Genomic DNA, 20,569 nt, shown 5'->3' with positions numbered 1-20,569 from the left:
TAACACCGGTGTGCCTCTCCGAAACACTGGAAGAATGGGACTTCTCCGCCGTTCGCCGTCATACGCACCAACGATCGTCATCTAGTGTAGTGCAGAACCGCGATTCACCACTGAACACAATGTGACGCCATTTGAAACCTTTGTGTATCACCATCTAACATATGTGTGTAACTTTTTTACTTAAACTTCTAATTAAGTAATAATTCAGTGTAATACACTAGTAATGGAATGTGTCGGCGTTATATTCCGTATGTAGAAGGAAAGGTTCTAATTGTGACTGCTGTGGAATATTTAAATTGTGTAGACAGTATACTGTGACATGAACATTTTATGAAAGATCAGATTTAAGAAAATTAAATGTGCCTCTGCAACTCTACGAAGTTAGAATGATACAGAGTTTTCTGAGAGCGATGTTCTCAATTTGATTGGAAGTTTCACCTGGCACGTGTGACTGATAAATTGTCAACAGTCAAGATTTTCATTTTGGTTGACACATACAGGATGACTCAAGAAAAACAAGGAAGTTAGTTTGTTGTGCAGGAAGGTACAATGATCGATTTTCAAGATGTAATCCATATCTGAAACGTACAGCTTGAGCGGTGGAGAGCTTCGAAGTCTGAGATGGGTGTGCGTTCCTCATTACCTCAGTAAACACAGCATTGTAGAACATTGCGCTGTATACATTGCAAACTACGTACTTCCTACGTCAATGCAGAGCCTACATCGGCAATACTGAGCCTCACGCACGGGAGCCAATATGTGTGGCTGTGTTTGAAGTAATCAGCTCTAAGCACTACGGAACTTAGCATATGAGGTCATCAGACTTAAAGCTACTTAAACCTTACTAACCTAAGGACATCTCACACATCCATGCCCGAGGCAGGATTCGAACCTGCGACCGTAGCAGCTGCCTGGTTCCGTGGGCTGGAGCAATGAGGTCCTCTGCTGATGTTACCGCTGTGCCATACACCATACTCTTCATACTACCCTACATAAAATATTCGAGAGATGTCAGATGCGACCGTGCTGGCCATGGAATTGGTCCACCCCTACGCGACGTCGAAGTGATTCCACACATCGGCATCAAAGTGTCTCGGAGCTCCGTGGTGTTGCAGCCATATATCTATCCGAACACTTAGTGGTACTACATGCAATACGGTAGGCAAAACTTCTCTAATAAATGATCGGACCTGGTAGTCTGTTTGGGAGCACATATGGCCCAATGAGTTGATCACAAATTGTCTCAGCCCAGATGTTAATACCGGCCATCTGTAGGCGATTTTGAATCAGCTGCGTATTTTCGTCCGCCAAACATGTACATTGCACAAGTTTAATATGCCGTCTCTAGTAAACGTGCATTCATCGGTGAATAGCACCAAGCTAGAAAATTGTAGTTGGAGAATGCAGTGTTGCAAATACCACTGCGCAAACCGCACCTGTCGTAAGTAGTCCTCCTCCTGTATCGCCTGGGCTTTCTGCAGATGGTATGGATGGAGACGGTGTTCACGGACAGTACGCTACACTGAGTTTTTACCCGTGTGCAACGCTTGTGCTAGCTGCCGAGAGCTGATGGCTGGGTCCTCTTCGAACATTGTCAGTACCGCCTCCCCCCAACTGAAGTATTCGAGCCGAGCATGGACAACCTATATCACCTACCAGAAGACTATAGAAGTATTCGCATGTACCAAGCACAAAGTGTTACCACTTTATTCTGCAATGGACACACCTCAGGCTGAAAGTATCCATGTGCAGCTTCCCGGCTTCTCTGAGACGTCTTTCGATGGCCGCGAACGTGGAATGATGTGGAGTACATCTGTTTGGAAAACGATCTGCATAGAAACGTGGAGCATCTCTACCGCTGCAATCCGTTTTGCCGTATGCAAGCACCGTGTCGGTCGAAACTTCCTGGCAGATTAAAACTGTGTGCCGGACCGAGACTCGAACTCGGGACCTTTGCCTTTTGCGGGCAAGTGCTCTACCAACTGAGCTACCCAAGCACGACTCACGCCCAGTCCTCACAGCTCCACTTCCGCCAGTACCTCGTCTTCTACCTTCCAAACTTCACAGAAGATCTCCTGCGAACCTTGCACAACTAGCACTCCTGAAAGAAAGGATATTGCGGAGACATGGCTTAGACACAGCCTGCGGGATGTTTCAAGAATGAGATTTTCACTCTGCAACGGAGTATGATATGATTCATATCAGCGCACACGCCGCTGCAGAGTGGAAATCTCATTCTGCAACCATGTCTGTTATTTGCGCAGCTGGGTACTGCTACATATCGCGCTGCTGTTAACCACGTTACTGCGCTGGCAGACCACACAAGATCCGGCAGTAGGATGCGCACAAGGGTTGTGTGGAGGAATGTAGTGTATACTAACAAGGGAACCTCCCCATCGCACCCCCGTCAGATTTAGTTATAAGTTGGCACAGTGGATAGGCCTTAAAAAATTGAACACAGATCAATCGAGAAAATAGGAAGAAGTTGTGTGGAACTATGAAAAAAATAAGCAAAATATACAAACTGAGTAGTCCATGCGGAAGATAGGCAACATCATGGACAGTCTGCTCCCAGAAGCGCCGTGGTCCCGTGGTTAGCGTGAGTAGCTGTGGAGCGAGAGGTCCTTGGTTCTAGTCTTCCCTCCAGTAAAAACTTTAATTTTTTATTTTTAGACAATTATTATCTGTTCGTCCGTCCGTCCGATGCGAGGTAACTGCGCCGTAGTATGGGGACGCTACACCTAAACAAACATCGAAACACACGACGTCAGTCGACTACAGCGGGCGAAAGAGAGAGTATTCCTGCTAACGAGGCTCCCTGGCTGGCAGTTGACTGTTCGCTACTTTGGACCGACAGATAATAAATTTTCGGAAAATAAAAAAATTAAACTATTCGCTCGAGGGAAGACTTGAACCAAGGACCTCTCGTTCAGCAGCTGCTCACGCTAACCACGGGACCACGGCGCTCCTGTGAGCAGACTCTCCTTGATGTTGCTTATCTTCCGCATGAAGTACTCATTTTGTATATTTTGCTTATTTTTTTCATAGTTCCACACAACTTCTTCCTGTTTTCTCGATTGATCTATGTTCAGTTTTTCAAGGCCTATCCACTGTGCCAACTTATAACTACGAGGGCTATTCCGAAAGTAAGGTCCGATAGGTCGCGAAATGGAAACCACGGTAAAAATCAAAAATGTTTTATTTGCAACAGTTAGATACACCTTGCAGCTACTTATCTCCATAGTCGCCGACCCGACTTAGACGTGTATCGTAGCGTTGTACCAACTTTCCCATACCCTCGCTATAGAAGGCAGCCGACAGTGCTCTCCGCCAATTCTCTACGCTGGCCTACGGCTCGTTGTCTTGTGCCGAAATGTTGTCTTCATAACCAGCGGTTCATGTGACCAGAGCTGAAACTCAGAGGGAGACAATTACGGGCTGTATTGTGGGTACTCTCACATTTCCATTTGAAAACGATGCAGGAGCATCTTCATTGCCCCTGCAGAATGCGGCTGAGAATTGTCTTGAAGACGAAACAGCACGACAGTTATGTAATGTTAGCTGCATAGCTTCAGGGGAAATTTCTCACCAGGCCCCCGTACTTGGCGGCAGACACTATTTTCTAGACATCTTTACGCACTCACTGCGAGCTCAGAAATGAGAAGAGCGACGTGATGCTAACTGGGGTTATACTAGAGACACTACCCAACACATCTGTGCAAAGCTTTATCGGATTTTCATAGTCGTTTCCATTTCGTGACCGATCGGACCTTACTTTCGGAATAGCCCTCGTAAATCTGAGAGGGGTGCGATGGGGAGGTTCCCTTGTAAGGAATGTTATTAGGCACTGGCCGTCCATCCTCAGTACACAGATGGCTAACGGGTTGCATACATATTGTATTCAGGCACCAACACGTATTGGAGAAAACTGTCACAAACGTTTGTTCTCAGACTCCGGCGCACTCCAGTGACCAATCCGCGCGTTTCCTGAACGGGCTCCTTCTTTAAAACCAATCAGTTTTCCTTCCCACACAACATACTATGTGCTGTCGGTGTTTTTGTGGGACACCCTCTATAACAGTCACGTGCAGTTTCTCATGTTAATCTGAATCGATATAGAGCTGTGTAATTATTCACTACTGCCTGAATACTTCGAACAATGTTTTATCATGCCCCTGATATTAATTCTTACCTGTGCAACCAATATAACGAAGTCGGCTCTGCTCTGTCACCCTATCTGTAATGGAAAAATTTGTTGCACGTTGACCTGAAATAAAGCTTGTGGCTTTCCCTAAAAACGCTGTTAAGCAATCCTTATCAAATAAATCACGCAAAGAGCAATGCGTATAAGCGTTGATGCACTCAGTAAGTCTTCAATAGACAAGCGGAATATACGAAGGTTTTTTTTTGGTCATCAGTCTACTGACTGGTTTGATGCGGCCCGCCACGAATTCCTTTCCTGTGCTAACCTCTTCATCTCAGAGTAGCACTTGCAACCTACGTCCTCAATTATTTGCTTGACGTATTCCAATCTCTGTCTTCCTCTACAGTTTTTGCCCTCTACAGCTCCCTCTAGTACCATGGAAGTCATTCCCTCACGTCTTAGCAGATGTCCTATCATCCTGTCCCTTCTCCTTATCAGTGTTTTCCACATATTCCTTTCCTCTCCGATTCTGCGTAGAACCTCCTCATTCCTTACCTTATCAGTCCACCTAATTTTCAACATTCGTCTATAGCACCACATCTCAAATGCTTCGATTCTCTTGTGTTCCGGTTTTCCCACAGTCCATGTTTCACTACCATACAATGCTGTACTCCAGACGTACACCCTCAGAAATTTCTTCCTCAATTTAAGGCCGGTATTTGATATTAGTAGACTTCTCTTGGCCAGAAATGCCTTTTTTGCCATAGCGAGTCTGCTTTTGATGTCCTCCTTGCTCCGTCCGTCATTGGTTGTTTTACTGCCTAGGTAGCAGAATTCCTTAACTTCATTGACTTCGTGACCATCAATCCTGATGTTAAGTTTCTCGTTGTTCTCATTTCTACTACTTCTCATTACCTTCGTCTTTCTCCGATTTACTCTCAAACCATACTGTGTACTCATTAGACTGTTCATTTCGTTCAGCAGATCATTTAATTCTTCTTCACTTTCACTCAGTATAGCAATGTCATCAGCGAATCGTATCATTGATATCCTAGGGGTGGGAAATTGCCCCTAAAGGCGGAAGAATCAGCAATGGTCAACGACATGAGGATGCAGAAGGCAATGGAAACCACTGCATTAAAGACACGTAACGTGTATCCACAGGACATGTGGCCTGTAATTGAAGAAGTATCATGATGATCTCTCCATTGGCAAAAGATTCCGGAATAGTCCCCCATTCGGATCTCCGGGAGGGGACTGCCAAGGGGGAGGTTACCATGAGAAAAAAGATTGAATAATCAAGGAAAGGATACGAAGGTACGAAATAGATAAATCGAAAACTTATTTCAAATTTACTTGCCCTCTTTCAACTGAGAAGCTCTGTTGAACAAACAATCACTTGGTCACAGGTACGAAAACATAAAACTTTGTAAGTAAACTGAACAGTTTTAACTAGTTATAGTTTCTGCATGTAGTGCACTGGAAAGGATGAAGAGTGATGTAATGTTTTCCTAAGTACTAGCCTGATAATCATGAAACAGCTCCCCAGATACTGTTCTGTATACAAAGAATCGAGCTTCTACATAATAACTCCCGGATGAAAGCCTTCCCCAGTAATATCGCTCAAATATTTGTGATCACAGCAAATGCGAATGCCTTGGCGAACGTTACCTTACTCAGGGAACACCGAGATGGAGAAACAGCATCCCGAAAGTGAGTGTCGCCACTGCCAAAGCTCACAGTACAAGCCAAAGTAAGGCGCGCTCGAGGAGAAGCAAGACAGCTGGAGAAACTGCTTCACCTACCTACAACAACATAAACACTAACAGCCCAAAGAGATCTACTTCACACAGGAGCCAAGCTGCTACTTCTTCTCTTACAGATACATTATGCATTCATCAGCTGTCGATGCTTCCGAGTGATTGCACCATCCAAGCGGTTAACAGTAGCCTCCGCATGGGACAGTAATTCCCTAGTCCGGTTGCTGCTAGTCCCCGACCAAAGGTGCGGGATAAGACAGAATGTTGCTGGAAGTCCATTACCTGTTCTCGGTTCGCAGGCGCAGATGTGGAGGGGTTACGATGTGTTTGGTGCACAGTAAGACGGTCCTTCCTTGTGGTGGTCAGATGTGGTCAAACGTAATATTGATGACGAGTATTCCCACGCAGTGCAACATCGGACCACTGACACATCCGAATGTCCCACAAATCTGAATATTGCACTATTAAACCAATAGGCCAAGTGGAGATCCACAGTATGGCCCTTTCCAAACTTTGTCAGGTGCCGATAACATCGTCTCACAAGAGTATGTTGCACCTTCGTGTCCTTCACAGAGACCAAATAACTGATGCAGTTGTCGCCCCTTATACCCTACAAGGCCTCGTGACTAAAGTAATCATAAACAACACAAATGCGATCTGGTGACCATTTTACCTGTCGCAGAGTATTGCAGTTCTCATCATTCACGTACCCACCGATGATATGTGCAAGTAGAGAGTTGCTTTGGCATCCCACCATGTCTTCTGGGTGTTTTACTCTGCTGTAGACAAACCCTACGTGATCCCACGTTCACTCAAAGCAGTCACCAATTTAGACTGCAAAGGACGAGGGATAACTAAGATTGGATGGTAGGGATCTGTGGAGAACGGCTACGTCCATTAACGCAAGGCGTTCTACTCTGGTGGGAAGATCCCCGAGTTTGTAACGCTTGTGACGTGTAACTCCCCACAGGCTAGCTTTCAACACAGTGTATTTTAGATTAGAACCAGAGGGCAGAGGGTATTGTAAGTGTGGCCCTTCCCATCTGTTTTAGCTAACGACTAGAGGAATATTATAAAGCTTTTGAAATTTTGAAAATATTCCGAACTAAAGCCTACGGTCTGAGACGAATTTCAAAGAATCGCTGAGTGGCAGCTACATCCTTTTCTTTTCTAATGAGCATTCGGTCACCTATATCTGTCAATGTCTCTAACCACTTCTTTATTAGATCTGTCTACATCATAAACTAAACTTTCAAGAACTGACGTAACAACGTTTATTTTCGTCATTTTTCCAGTTTTACGTGGTTCCTTAGTTGGTTCAAAATTCATGTAGATATGTTCCGCCTTTACAGTTAAACGAAAGGCAGTTCGCATTTTCTACAACCTTTTCGCTTCTTTTATTTATGAAGCATCTTTAGTGACAGGTTCCAATAGTGTACTTCACGTGCCTCAAGCTGGAGATGTGTTTAATCGATCTCCATACTCCAGATGACCGGTTTTCGGCATTTTCTCTCCCATATTTATTACAGTACTTCACTTGCACGTTTCACTCTCTGCTGAACGAGTGTGTGCCCTTGGCCATGTAAACCCCAGTCAAGGCATGGTATGTTGTCTATTGGAACACAACCCATATATAATTTCCCTGTACGGGTTCAACAGAAAATAAAATATTAAATCTATCAGCAAGGTCGTACAGGAACAGTTGATCACATTATCTTGTACTGTGAACCCTTGAATGAAATTAAAGAACAAACTGATACTGACCGACCACTACACGAACCATTAAGAAACTGCGAATGGTGGACAATAAGAGGCAATTTTGTTAACATCGTTTTCTGACATGGAAAACGTAAATTTGTCAAGGTATGGCAATTACAAAATACCTCCCATCCTGCACAGCGTCACCACGTAAGTATGGATATCATTAACCAAGTTCTAGCGAGTTCATTTAGTGTTGTGGAAGACGTTAACGCGAGTAGTAAGTTACATAGTGTGAGTGAAAAACCAAGATCACAGCACCACACGAGGCGGAACCCGCAGTATCACATCAGCCTAACGTAAGTACAGCATCCATTCCCATTTCGGCAAGGTGGCGAGGACATCAGCGTCGGAGGGAGGTGCAAAACATTTCTAGTGTGATACAGTGCTGTAGAAAGTAACGATGTTTTTCTGAGACAATTTACAAACACAAAAATTAAAAAGTAGCTCTTACAGCAAAGATACAGTGGTACTGTGCCCCAATGTTATTTCGTGTAAAATGGCTTTTACTGTCACATATTGTCTGACTAGTAGTGATTCTTCTTTTAAAGCTTTCAGTTTCTCTACCTTCAGTCAATACTTACACATGGAGTCTCTCAACTAATATTGGTGCTGATTCATAATACATTTACGGATATATATTAATTTGTTTCATTTTACTATTGTTTTTTCTTAATTATTGTCATCTTTGTCATTACTGGTATTATTATTATTTATATTGCTTTATTATTGCTATTATTATTATATTACTTTGTAATCAATCAAACCATGTGACAAGTTCACAGAAGGTAATAAACGAAATCTATTATATAAACAAAAACAGTAGAGCTAAACGAAGCAATAAAATAAATAAACAGAACAATAGTGATAATGAACTATGAAGTGGGAAGAAGGTTAATTAAAAAGTTTATGGGTTCATGACCAGCCACACTCACTATCAATTTCATTTACATCTGTATAAAGTGATATAATTTTATCAGTCATGGATATTGTTTATTGTACTTTGGCTTTAATATGAGCCTGTCTTATGATGCTGTGTGATTAGATTACTACTTAATGCTATGCATGTTTATTGTTATGAATTTAAAAGGTATGGAAAGTCTGTGAAGCAATAGCGTAACTTTTTGTGTGTAACACAGGACATCCATCTTAGGAGACAATATATATTCATTAGTTATTATTGTGCATGTTCTGATATGTATGTGAAACCAAGAAACTAATTTTCTTTGTATATTTTCAGGTATCAGAGCTTGGGGTCGATGACATGACAGGTCGAGACACTGCCGCACAATACATGGACTCAATGAGCTGATGTTGGTTGAGATCACAGTTGACTGATTGTCAAGAAATGTGAAGAGGCAAATGAGTTCACCAGGCAGAATGAAACTCGTAACATACCAAGAACTTCTTTGTACATTATGTCGCAAATAAGAAATATTTTTGTGACTGATTCGAGTTCACATGGAAAGTAATGAAAGGAAAGACAGAAGAACTGACCATAGAAGTGGGAAGCATGATCAGTTAAAGGTAACAGGTATGCTTAATACTCATTTCTTAAAAGCAGTAGAAAACATGGGGACAATAAGGTCAAGAGAAAAATTAAAGCAGTATGTTGAAAAAGCAACTCCCATGAAACTGATTCAAATATGTGCCTACTTCTCAAATTAAGAAAATTGCATATTCTCTCAAAAATAATAACTCATATAGATTTGATGGTGTTTCCAACTGAACTAAGGACTCGATGTTATACAGTAAGTACTGTCATCTGTGAAATATGCAAAATATGTCACAATATGGATTGTTTTTTTACACGATTAGCAATTACATGAAGAGCAAAAGTACCTGAAACTGTCTGAGAAGCTCAGTAATATGCTTCTTCCATTCCAAGTTTTCATCAATATGTACACACGAAATTTTGGAGCATTCTACCCTATTTACTGGCTCTTGCACGTGTGCTACTTCAGCAGAGCAGCAGGCGAGATTCTTCTGATTGGGGAGAAATCAATATATATATATATATATATATATATATATATATATATATATATATATATATATATAGCCTTATAACATAGAACAAGCCGAATTGGTTCTTTTTGATGATGATACTGGTAATGTAATCAATCTGAAAAATTGCAAACAGAAACGCAAGAAATGGTAAATAATGTTCTTAAAAGTTTTATTCAGTAGTGTTCTGCACATGGTCTGAGTCTCAGTTTCAGAGTGTCACAACACATTCAGTTCTCCACATTTAGGGGTTTTACACTAATGGTAAGAAGTTATACGTAGGGTGGAAACTTTAAACATTTCAGGAATCCACACTGATGAGAATTTAAGCAGAACGAAACACATTTTGTCACTCCTAAAAATTTGCATTAGTCACATTTGCGCTTCTAATCATGCAAGTCATGGGGAGAGACGAAACAGTAAATTGAAATATTTTGCATATTTTCATTGAATAACATCATACAGAATAATCTTCTGAGGTGACAGATATAGAAAAAAGAAAGTCTTTATTGCTCAGAAACTTGCTGTAAAAGTAACATGCGTTGCTCACCCACCCTCCTGTTGCAGACATCTGTTTAAGGACTAGACATTTTGACAAATGTTTCTGAGTATATTTATGTCCTGACAAAGTTTGTTGTAAGGAATCAACTTCACTCCAGAAGGAGCATTGTCGTACATAATTACAATATCAGAAGACAAAATAACATTAATTACTCCACATTAAGGTAGTGTATGGCAAAATATCAGCAATAATATGGCACAATATCAGCACCAAAGGTTTTGATCCTGCCCAATGATACAACACATGTGACAGACAACAAACTTAAGTTTGAAAAGTAACTGACAAATGAGCTCCTTCGCAGCTATTTCTCTTCTATAAAGGAATTTCTGTTTTTGTAATATGTAAAAGGTGTTGGTATGACTTACTAACTCAGATATGTAAATGAAACAGAAAAAAATTGTGAATTGTCAGCATTACACTATATTTACACGTGACTATGTAACTTGAATTTAAATGATTCATTCCACATCGTTGTGATTAACCATTACTATAACCCCTGCGACATAAAGCTAACTCTCCGATATGCATTAGAAGGCTACACAAAATGTAACACTACAATAATGACCACTTAATGTGAGACCAATAAATGCACTGTTGGAGCTAAATAATTGCTTCATTGCTAATAACTGTGCATACTTAGCAAACGTGGGGATGAATTTTAATGACTTCCCTATAATTTGGTACCCAAATTCTGTTTGAAATTACTCTGTTATCCCTTATCATTGTCAAAGTAAATTAATAGTGATCTTAATTAGTATGATGACAGGTCTTGATAAGTTGGCAGCAGACTTGTGAATGGAGTATATGTTGTGTACTATATATTTTCATGTGAGTTTAGATATTCCACTGGTTGTAATATTTCCATCTCTGGTAATTTTGGGTCAGTTGACTCATTTATACACTGAAAATCAACGATGTGTTTGAAGTGATGGTGTCCCTATTTTTCGTTTGTGGTGGAGATTTAATTCAAGGGAGTGACTAAAATATAAAATCCATTTGGAAACTAACAGCAAACCCTTCCAGTTCTGGAGCCTTGTGGATGTCAATTGCTTTTCAAAACCATTCTTATAAATATAATAGCAAATTATATTCACTGTTCTCCATTGTTTTCGAATTAAAAATATCAGCTTATAAATTTCTATCTCAAATACATCTCATGTAAAAGACACAAATTTGTAATAGGAAACGTATCAGTCACAACTCTACAAATGTCATCATGTGGTGATGTAATAATATATGTTGTTAAATGTGTGAAGCTGTTTTGAAGCCTGTGCGTTTCAGTCCATTGATTTATCACTTATGAATTCGGAAACATGATACTAAATAGATTATTACCTATTGTGAACATATTTGACCCATATTATAGCATTATTAGAAATCCAGTAACTGACAAGAGACAAATTTACACTTTGGCCCAACATTTGTATAGTCCTTAAACTATCAGGATAAGCTGTTGCATAAGGCAGTTTAGATTCTTTATAATGCAAGAACAGTTATTAAATGTGGCAGAGTACAAACCAGGCAATCCATCATTTTCAAATATCCACACTAACATTACTTAGGTTTCAATGGACATCCAGACTTCACTGAAATACTGACAATCTATAAGGATAGCTTTAACTCAGCTTCTTCAGAAAAGATGTTAGGCATAATATCAGTTACTTTATTAATAGGTGAAATGTGATACTATGAATTGTGTCATATTCAAAGTCTTCAATGGGTAATTAACATAAATATGAATTTAATATAACAGCATCACATTTGTGAACATTATTCAATGGCACACAAAATTTGATTGTTTCCTTGAAGCATGTTTATTTTTTTCAACAGCATAAATTTCATACAAATTGGCAATGTGCTAAAAAAATAAAAATAAAAATTAATTCAACATGTTTATACAGTCCATATACCAACCAGTGCATCTAACTTCTGCTACAAGAAAAGATTCCCATGTTTATACCTAACTTATCATGACTGAATATTATATCCCTTTTTTTATAGGGATGTAACATATTTTGCAATTGTGACCATATGCACCTAGTTTAGATAGTGTTGCACGTTTCCCTCTTGTGTTTCATATATGGAGCTACTGTAGTGTCAGACAAGAACTGAATTAGAGATGCCACTAATATTACAGAAGGTATGACGTTAAATTATGTATTGTGTGAATGTTTTGTCTACCGCAGATGGTTGACACTTGAGACATCCTGTATTAAACGTATCTTTGCATATGCTTAGGTTTTCATCTACTTATCTAAAAGTTTCATCAGTCGTTTCAATGCAAGTGATAAATTAATGTTACTATTGTAATATCTCTTCATATTCGATGAATTATTCTGACACAATTCTACCCTAGAATGACGTTTACAGATTTTATATCTTCATACTCTGAGAATCCATGCGCAAAATAGTTTCATACAATAGCTATGCCATGAGCGCATAATTATTCTTTGTAGTATTTTCTCTGGTGGTTGTTAAAAAAAAAGCTTCCGGGATTGTCTTCGTGCCGATTAGCCTGAGCTTGGTTTGAAGAATTGTGACCCGATTATTGAGATTTATGACAGAGGATAACTGAGACGAAACTGTACGATTAAAAAGGAAATATATATATATATATATATATATATATATATATATATATATATTGTAAGATTGTAACTCTAATTTGCTTTGCTGAATAGCGTAAGATTGTGACTTGAATTTGGTATGCTGAAATCGGGTGCTAATTAGACCATGAAAGCGGTTTAAAACTGTGAGCTGTCTTGGGAGAAGTTAACCGTGCGTTTACTTGGCCACTGTTTCACGACTGGGTAACTAGTCTAGGTTTACCACATTACCAATCAGACTAACATTGATTATAATCTTTTACAGTCATACAACAACCGGTAATATATCTATATAAAAGGAGAATTTAAATAAAAAGAAAGAAATCAGTTTATATTTGCAAATTTATTTTAAAGATTGTTCATTGAAATTTCAGCATATTATACGTGAGTTATAACTGAGCTGGTGCCTTATTTACGATTGTGAGACTGTGAGATTGGAATATTACGGAACACATAAAATATGGAGCCAAGATTGGGAGACTGGGTACAACACTGCATTCATAAAACAACACACAAAGAACATTGAAACACATGCAACAGAAAGTTAATCACTACAAACAGATTCAAATTTTCAGTTAAAGAATTTGCTTTCATAGCACAATCCTGTCCGTCTTGTAATTACCCTTCACGTGGTCAACTTGGTTTATAGAAAGCGTATAACTCCACAATAATTTAGATAATAAAATAAATTAGATCAAAAAGCAAATTACAAAACAAAAACCTCGAACTGGTTACTAACGTCTTACTATTAACCTGATGGGTCAAACAGTTATATAAGGACGTGGTACTGGTCTCACAAAGTACACGCCACGTGAGTTGAACATAAAGAAAAGTTGGTATATTCAAAATCTTTTCAAGACGATACGTTATAATCACACAAGCATTTGGCTTTAAGATTGATCTTACTTAGAGTTACTGACCAACACGTGGTTCCACTTTACTCACAAAGTAATAACAAAGCAACTACCGCCAAATAATCTGAACTGGACACGAGAATCACACTCCGCTGCAATTAAAGATAACCTTAGCTATTTTAAAGCTAACCCGAAATAAAATGATTAAATTCTCAGTTAACCTGAACTTAACAAATCCATTGTCCTATGGACTTAACAGACACGCGCTTGGCCGGAGATCTTACCACTTCAGACGCTCGCAACCGCCAGACTGCTACTGCTGGACTGCCCTGCGCTACTACTGGACTCCAACTGCCCACTCTCCAACTGCCAGACTCCCACTGAACTACCCAGCGTGCTCCCGAGAGTCGCTCACAAAGACCAAACGGAAGGCGCCAGAGGGGCAGCTTCCTATACCAACATGACAGGGGACGGACCGGACCATACTAAGAATGGAAACCTCTCTGCTTTTAGGAACCGTAGCTACCTGTTTCAACGTTGGTCCTACTGTTCTCTAGCAGACAGCCTTGTCTGCTACCCTCAAGCATGCAGCTACAAACACATTTGATCATTCATCCTCTCACACAGAAGGGAAGGGGGATGACAGTATCTTATCATACACAGTATATAAAAGAAAGCGGATGTAGGTTCCGTATGAGACTGTGTGACATGAATTACATATAAGAATTACATATAAACTGTGCTTTAAAGTGTAGTAGTGTGAGAGATCGTTCTTGTTTACGTGTAAAAGTAACACGTTCCACTACTCAGTCTCCTCCCAGATAGTCAGAAACGCCACAGTAAATTTAGAAGAGGAATTTATTCCTTAAAAGACAACAAATTTGAGAAATTAAACATGAAAGGAATCCAACAGAGACCTTTCATAACCCCAACGCTCCGGGAAAAGACTGTGCAGGGAATTTTCTGGCCATGCTAGGACATTCCCAAGCAGGCTTCTCACACCCTACTTAAACCAAAAGTGTAAAGAAAAAGGCAAAAGGTCACCAGCTACTTGCTAAAACACAATAATTTCAAACATCTTTACAATCTACCAATTTCAAAGAGAGAAAAATAAAAACACACAATCTGTGACACCTATTTAAAAGATCATGTAGACCTAAATCGGTCAGCAAGTAAAAACAATGGTTCCTGTGTCATTGATATGAAAACAATTTCTGGTTGTTACCCTTATGGAGTTCACCAGTATTTGCTCATTGCAAGAGCCAACTGATCACAGGCAAATTTATGACTGTTTATTAACAGGCAAAATTTATGAAAATAGCAAAGGTGCCACAGCAATTAAAAAAAAGAACATCAAATAACATCAGTATCATAAAGTAGAACATTACAATGCACAATTCGCAAAAGCAAAAAATCGACAAAAAAACATGTTTTACTAAGTGGTTATCGCAAAAAAATTCTATATCTTACAAAACTAATAATCTGTAGAATTAACCTAACTATGTGGCACTAATTTAATCACTCTACAATATTTCAGTTAGTTAGCAAACAATGAGCACTGTGTCATTATACTGAAAGTACAATAATTGTGTGATTGTTACCCTTAAGGGGTTCCTCACAATAAATATGCCCCATGCAAAGGCTAATCGATCACAGCCCAATGAGAATGAATAGCAATCTGACTGATAAAGGAAGCAGTGCCACAGTAATGAATTTATGAAACAAAATATCACAAATCTAATACCTAACACAAGAACAAACATTGATCAATAAAACAGTACAATAGTCAACATCTAAAACAAAACACCAATAAATAAAACACCTGCAAAATACAAGAGTCAAAGTTTCAAAACAAAACAAAAATATAGAACACCTGCAAAATACAAGAGTCAGAGTTTAATAAACATCAATAAATCGAGTCCCTGCAAAACACACGAGTCAAAGTTTCTGTGACAGAAACACACGTATATGCATTGAACTAAGAACCGTATAATCACTGTTCACTTATACACTCACTAGTTCCACTGTTCCGTGGCACAATATAAGGGGAGGGGGAGGGGGTTCGTCGCCGCAGCTGTCAGTAGGGATTTTTGTCCATCTGTTGCGTGCAATCCCGCCGTCTCTGCCCTCTCATGAAGTTTCTCTTGTGTCACGTACATCTCGATTTTGTTCCATGTTTGTATTGTCAAATTCGTGCAGTATCCTCGATTGACATGCCAGGTTGATATTCTTGGGCAAGGATGACACTTAATGGCTCTTCTTTGTGTCACCCTTAGCGACCAGAGAACATCGAACCATGATTCACTGTCGCTTGACAGTAGGCATCCGTCAGGAAATGTCGATAGGCGTCGTTGACGTCTGCAAGTTTCTTTGGACAGTACCTGTAAAAAGGCTCCACGCCCTTTGTGTTGTTACACCGCAGCCGTCTCGTCACGGTCGCGTGCGTGAGGTGCGTTGCCAGGAGATGGATTTCCGCGCGGAGGACCGCTCGCCCATCTCAGGTCATTCCCTTCAGGAAGGGTCGCGCGGGGCGGCCGCCCATTAGCAGCAGGTACCAGGGAAAGTGTTTGCCGCGTCTTTTGTAGTCGGCCGCGCTCCCGAAGTGGCCTGGCTGACAGCGTGTCCCGCTGGGAAACCCGCCAGTTTACAACTAGCTGGCTGCTCCCGCTGTCTCTTAAGAGTTTTGCCGGTTCGCTTTCACGTTCTCAACTGCATTCACAGAAATTTTTTTTATCATCCTTATGTGATTACACAATGTCATACATAATACCACTTAGTATTGTCTTTCACAATTTTTAAGAACAAAGTTATATGAATCGACAATATAAAATTAAAAGTTAAATGACTTGACAATATAAAAAAATAAAAGTGAAATGACTTTACAATGTAAAAATAAAAATTAAATGAATTGACAACATAATATTTAAATCCACATCACTAATGTGGTTCACTTGTGTTTTAATAAATCAAATGCCACTTATTAATCCACTAAAATCAATAGGGTTATGCCTTGCGCAAGTATAGGTTAGGAGAGCATGGGGTTCACATGTTATTTACACACACACATGCACACCTGTTGTCTATTCTACAAACTAACTACCCATAAACATGCATTACTCAAAATTCTACTTCTATCCACTACTAATTAATCCCACAAGCCACTTCAATGCTACTTCAACAAAGTGTTTACACCACTACAACATTTTTTTATACTTCGTACTCTTCTTGACGCTCGCGGCATACGTCTTGTCACATGATAAATATGTAGAAACTTTCCTTAAACATACACAGTAAAAAGAACAATGGTTATTTACACACAAAAACATTTATACCAGTTCGCACACCTGAAAAGAGACTCGCAATTATACATTTATCATACTCATATATTCACACATAACACAGTAAGAAAATTTCACCTAAAATTACGTTATTACAAGAATTAATCACACAGATGGCTCTGAGAAGGTAAAATATTTTAATTATACAGGTTATATTACATTTTCTTACCCATTTTGCTTCGATTTCGTTCCTTCTTTACGTTACCTTTCGCTTCCAAATCATTTATTTCGCCTGTGGTGGTTATTCTGGATTCATTTCTCATGAATGGCAAAATTGTGGTCACCTCTATTCTGTAAAACAGTATCATCTTAACATATTGAACTTACAACAGACACAAAAGATCCGAATCCTCCTGTAGTTTAAATGACAAATGTTTTGCTTCATCCTTATTACCTTAAACCAAGCTTTCCTTCGTTCCCATAATCAAAATTATTTAATCATCCTCTACCTTCAAGAGGGAAACTTCCACAGTACAAATCATATAGGCTGCAGTGCATCCCGCACCAGCGAAAACAGTAGGCTGTAATGCTCACAGCATCAGCAAAATCACATAAACGTCGCTTTTCTAGGACAAGTATTCACGCAGAATAATTTTTCGGGCTTTGGCTCAACATCAATCAAGACTACAAAAAGGATCCATATTTCCGTTCCATTCTCCATTTGCTGAAAAACTGCTCGTATTTGACTACCACAATAATATTTCAGAACCACGTAAATTACACAAACCACAATTCTTCTTTCACCTTGAAGGGAATCAATATACTTACGAAATCCACAGACAGCACTTTACGTACTCAGCTATAAAGAACAAAAAAAAACATATATCATCAATATTAACATATCATCGCATATTGAGAAGCCAATGGTTAAACAATCGTATTATCGCATCCTGTTTTCAAGATTCCAAACTTACTCATTCCTTTCTCAGAGTTCTCCTATCTTAAAATATTCATACAGCACGCATACTATAGTAAGAGATCCTCATTTATACAGACAGATATAGAATAGTAATAGATAGATAGTAGCACTGAAAGCAGAAAATCGGAAACAAGGCTACTAACAGCTGGGGACCTGGGTTTGCCAGACCCATAATACCCACAGATCGGATATTCCCCTGAGTTTTTGCACTAATTTAGCACAGATCTTGCTTCTCTCAGGAGCGGCTCTTTTCAATTTACACACACAAAAAAAAAAAAAACAGCATTTCACTCGTTCACAAGGAAACCTTTTATCTTTACGTTTGAATCAAACTAAATCCTAATTGCACAAGGAAAGAAAACAAATTAACAACATCACTTCAATCAATCACATAAAAATATCTTTATCACTATATTTACCATCATATTATTCAAAATGCCTACGCCATAAATTTAAACTAATCAATTCTCTCTCCTCACCGTCCTCTCTACTTCTCACTGTCCTTTCTACTCAATGTATGGTTTTACGTTTGACACGTGGTGTAGCCCTTTTGATTTCTTCGATCGAAGAGTTTCCACTTCTATGGCGTTTTCATGGGGAATCCTCCTTATCCGATACGGGCCGCTAAAGAGATTAAAAAATTTCTTGCAGACACCTGACCGTTTGTTAGACAGCTTGTGTGATCTGATAAGAACTTTTTGTCCCACATGAAACACTGTTTTTCTCACGTGTTTCTTATACGCCTTGACTCTGGCTTCTGCTGCACGCTTGATGTTGCGTAAAGCTAAGTCAACAATTGCGTTCCGGCGTAGTCTCGGCTCTAGTGGCCAAGGCACCACCTCTTTGATTTTGCTTGGGGGCTCCTTGTTTTTTAGCACAGTGATTGGCGGAAGCTTTGTTGACGTATTAGGCAACTCATTAATTATATTCTGAAACCCTTTTAGGTGTATGTCCCACGATCGGTGATCACGACTGCAGTATAACCTACATAATTTTCCTAATTCACGCATAATACGCTCACTGGGGTTCGAGCTGGGGTGAAAGAGAGATATATATATAGGTTTAATTCTTCTTCTTCGAAGCATCCGCTGCCAGTATTGCGATCTAAATTGTGGTCCATTATCCGAGATAACCCTTTTCACGCTCCCAACTTCATGCAGAAACTGCTTTGCAAATGCAGTTGCCACTGCCCTTCCTGTGGCTCGCTTCAACGGAGTCAGACACACAAACTTGGAGGTTAGCTCTACCGCTACGAAAACATATGCAAAACCTGCTTTAGATCGTATTAGTGGCCCAAATAGATCCACGGCCGCGAGGTCACAAAGTTTGCTTGGTATTATCGGGTGCAATGATGCAGCATAAGTCACTGTGGCCGCCTTTGCTCGCTGACAAGGTCCGCACACTCTAAGTACACCACGAATACGCCGTAGCATGTTATTAAAATAGCATGTCTCTTTCAGTTTTTCACAACATTTCTGTGCTCCGAAGTGACCATAACTCAAGTGTATGTACCATATAATTTTGTTTACGAGTTCCTCCGGAATCACCAACACCCATCTGGAGTCGTCCGGGGCTCGTTTCTTGAATAATATTCTGTTGCGCACTAAGTAGTACTGGCGTATTCCTACATTCTCCTTGTCCTCCCACTTCTTCTTTATATCTTTCAATACTGCGTCCTTATCCTGTTCGTCCGCTATACTCCCTAAAGAGGTGGTAACAAAATTCTCGAACGCTACATTCTGTAAGTATAGGATGCTAAAATTATTTTCACCGAGTTCCCTTTCTTCTGTGTGAACCAAACCTATAGGCATGCGCGATAAAGCGTCAGCAATTACATTTTTCTGTCCAGGAATGTATTCTACAGTGAAGTTATATTCCTGTAGGTATAGTGCCCAGCGTCCTAGTCTCCCATGCGTGATTTTTGTGCTCATCAGAAATTGGAGTGCACGATGGTCAGTGTACACCTTGGTGGTCCTCCCAAATAAAAAATACCTAAATTTTGAGAATGCCCAAACTATCGCGAGTGCTTCGAGTTCCGTCACGGAATAATTTTTTTCACATCGAGAGAGCACCCTGCTCCCAAACGAGATTGTTTTCCAAGTTGTAATATCATCATTTCCTTCCGTTTGAAACAGTACCGCACCTAATCCTGACAAGGAACTGTCCGTCATTAAACAGAATTCTTGTGTCAGGTCGGGATGCACGAGGATGGGAGCCTCTACCAATGCCTTTTTTAATTTATAGAATTCATCCTGTGCCTCTTGATCCCAGACCCACAAAGCGTTCTTCCCTGTTAGTCCACATAGACGGGGTGTACCAAGTACACTAAAATTTATAAATCGCTTATAAAAATTACACAGGCCTAAGAATGCTCGCAACTGTTTTTTATTTGTCGGCATTGCACACTCCGCTATCGCCGCAATTTTCTCCGGGTCAGGTTGTATTCCATTTGCTGAGACAATATGGCCTAAGAATTTTATGTTCTCTCGTCCGAACTGTGACTTATCTAAGTTGACTGTTACACCTGCCTTCTCAAAAACATCCAGTAGTCTGTTCAGAACGTCATTATGGTCCTCCCACGACTTTTCCGCAATTAATATGTCATCCACGTAAATTGTCAC

General features: G+C 39.8%; 1 non-coding gene across 1 annotated transcript; it reads right to left on the bottom strand.

Moving 5' to 3' along the window:
* Positions 1-1,923: 1,923 nt before the first annotated feature.
* Positions 1,924-1,998, bottom strand: Trnal-caa (transfer RNA leucine (anticodon CAA)). Its single transcript has one exon. It is a non-coding gene; the product is annotated as a tRNA-Leu (tRNA).
* Between the last annotated feature and the right edge of the window lie 18,571 nt (positions 1,999-20,569).

The sequence above is a fragment of the Schistocerca nitens genome, chromosome 2 (assembly GCF_023898315.1).
Source record: "Schistocerca nitens isolate TAMUIC-IGC-003100 chromosome 2, iqSchNite1.1, whole genome shotgun sequence".
In the NCBI taxonomy this organism is placed as follows: Eukaryota; Metazoa; Arthropoda; class Insecta; order Orthoptera; family Acrididae; genus Schistocerca; species Schistocerca nitens.
This window is presented reverse-complemented; position numbering and strand designations above follow the sequence as displayed.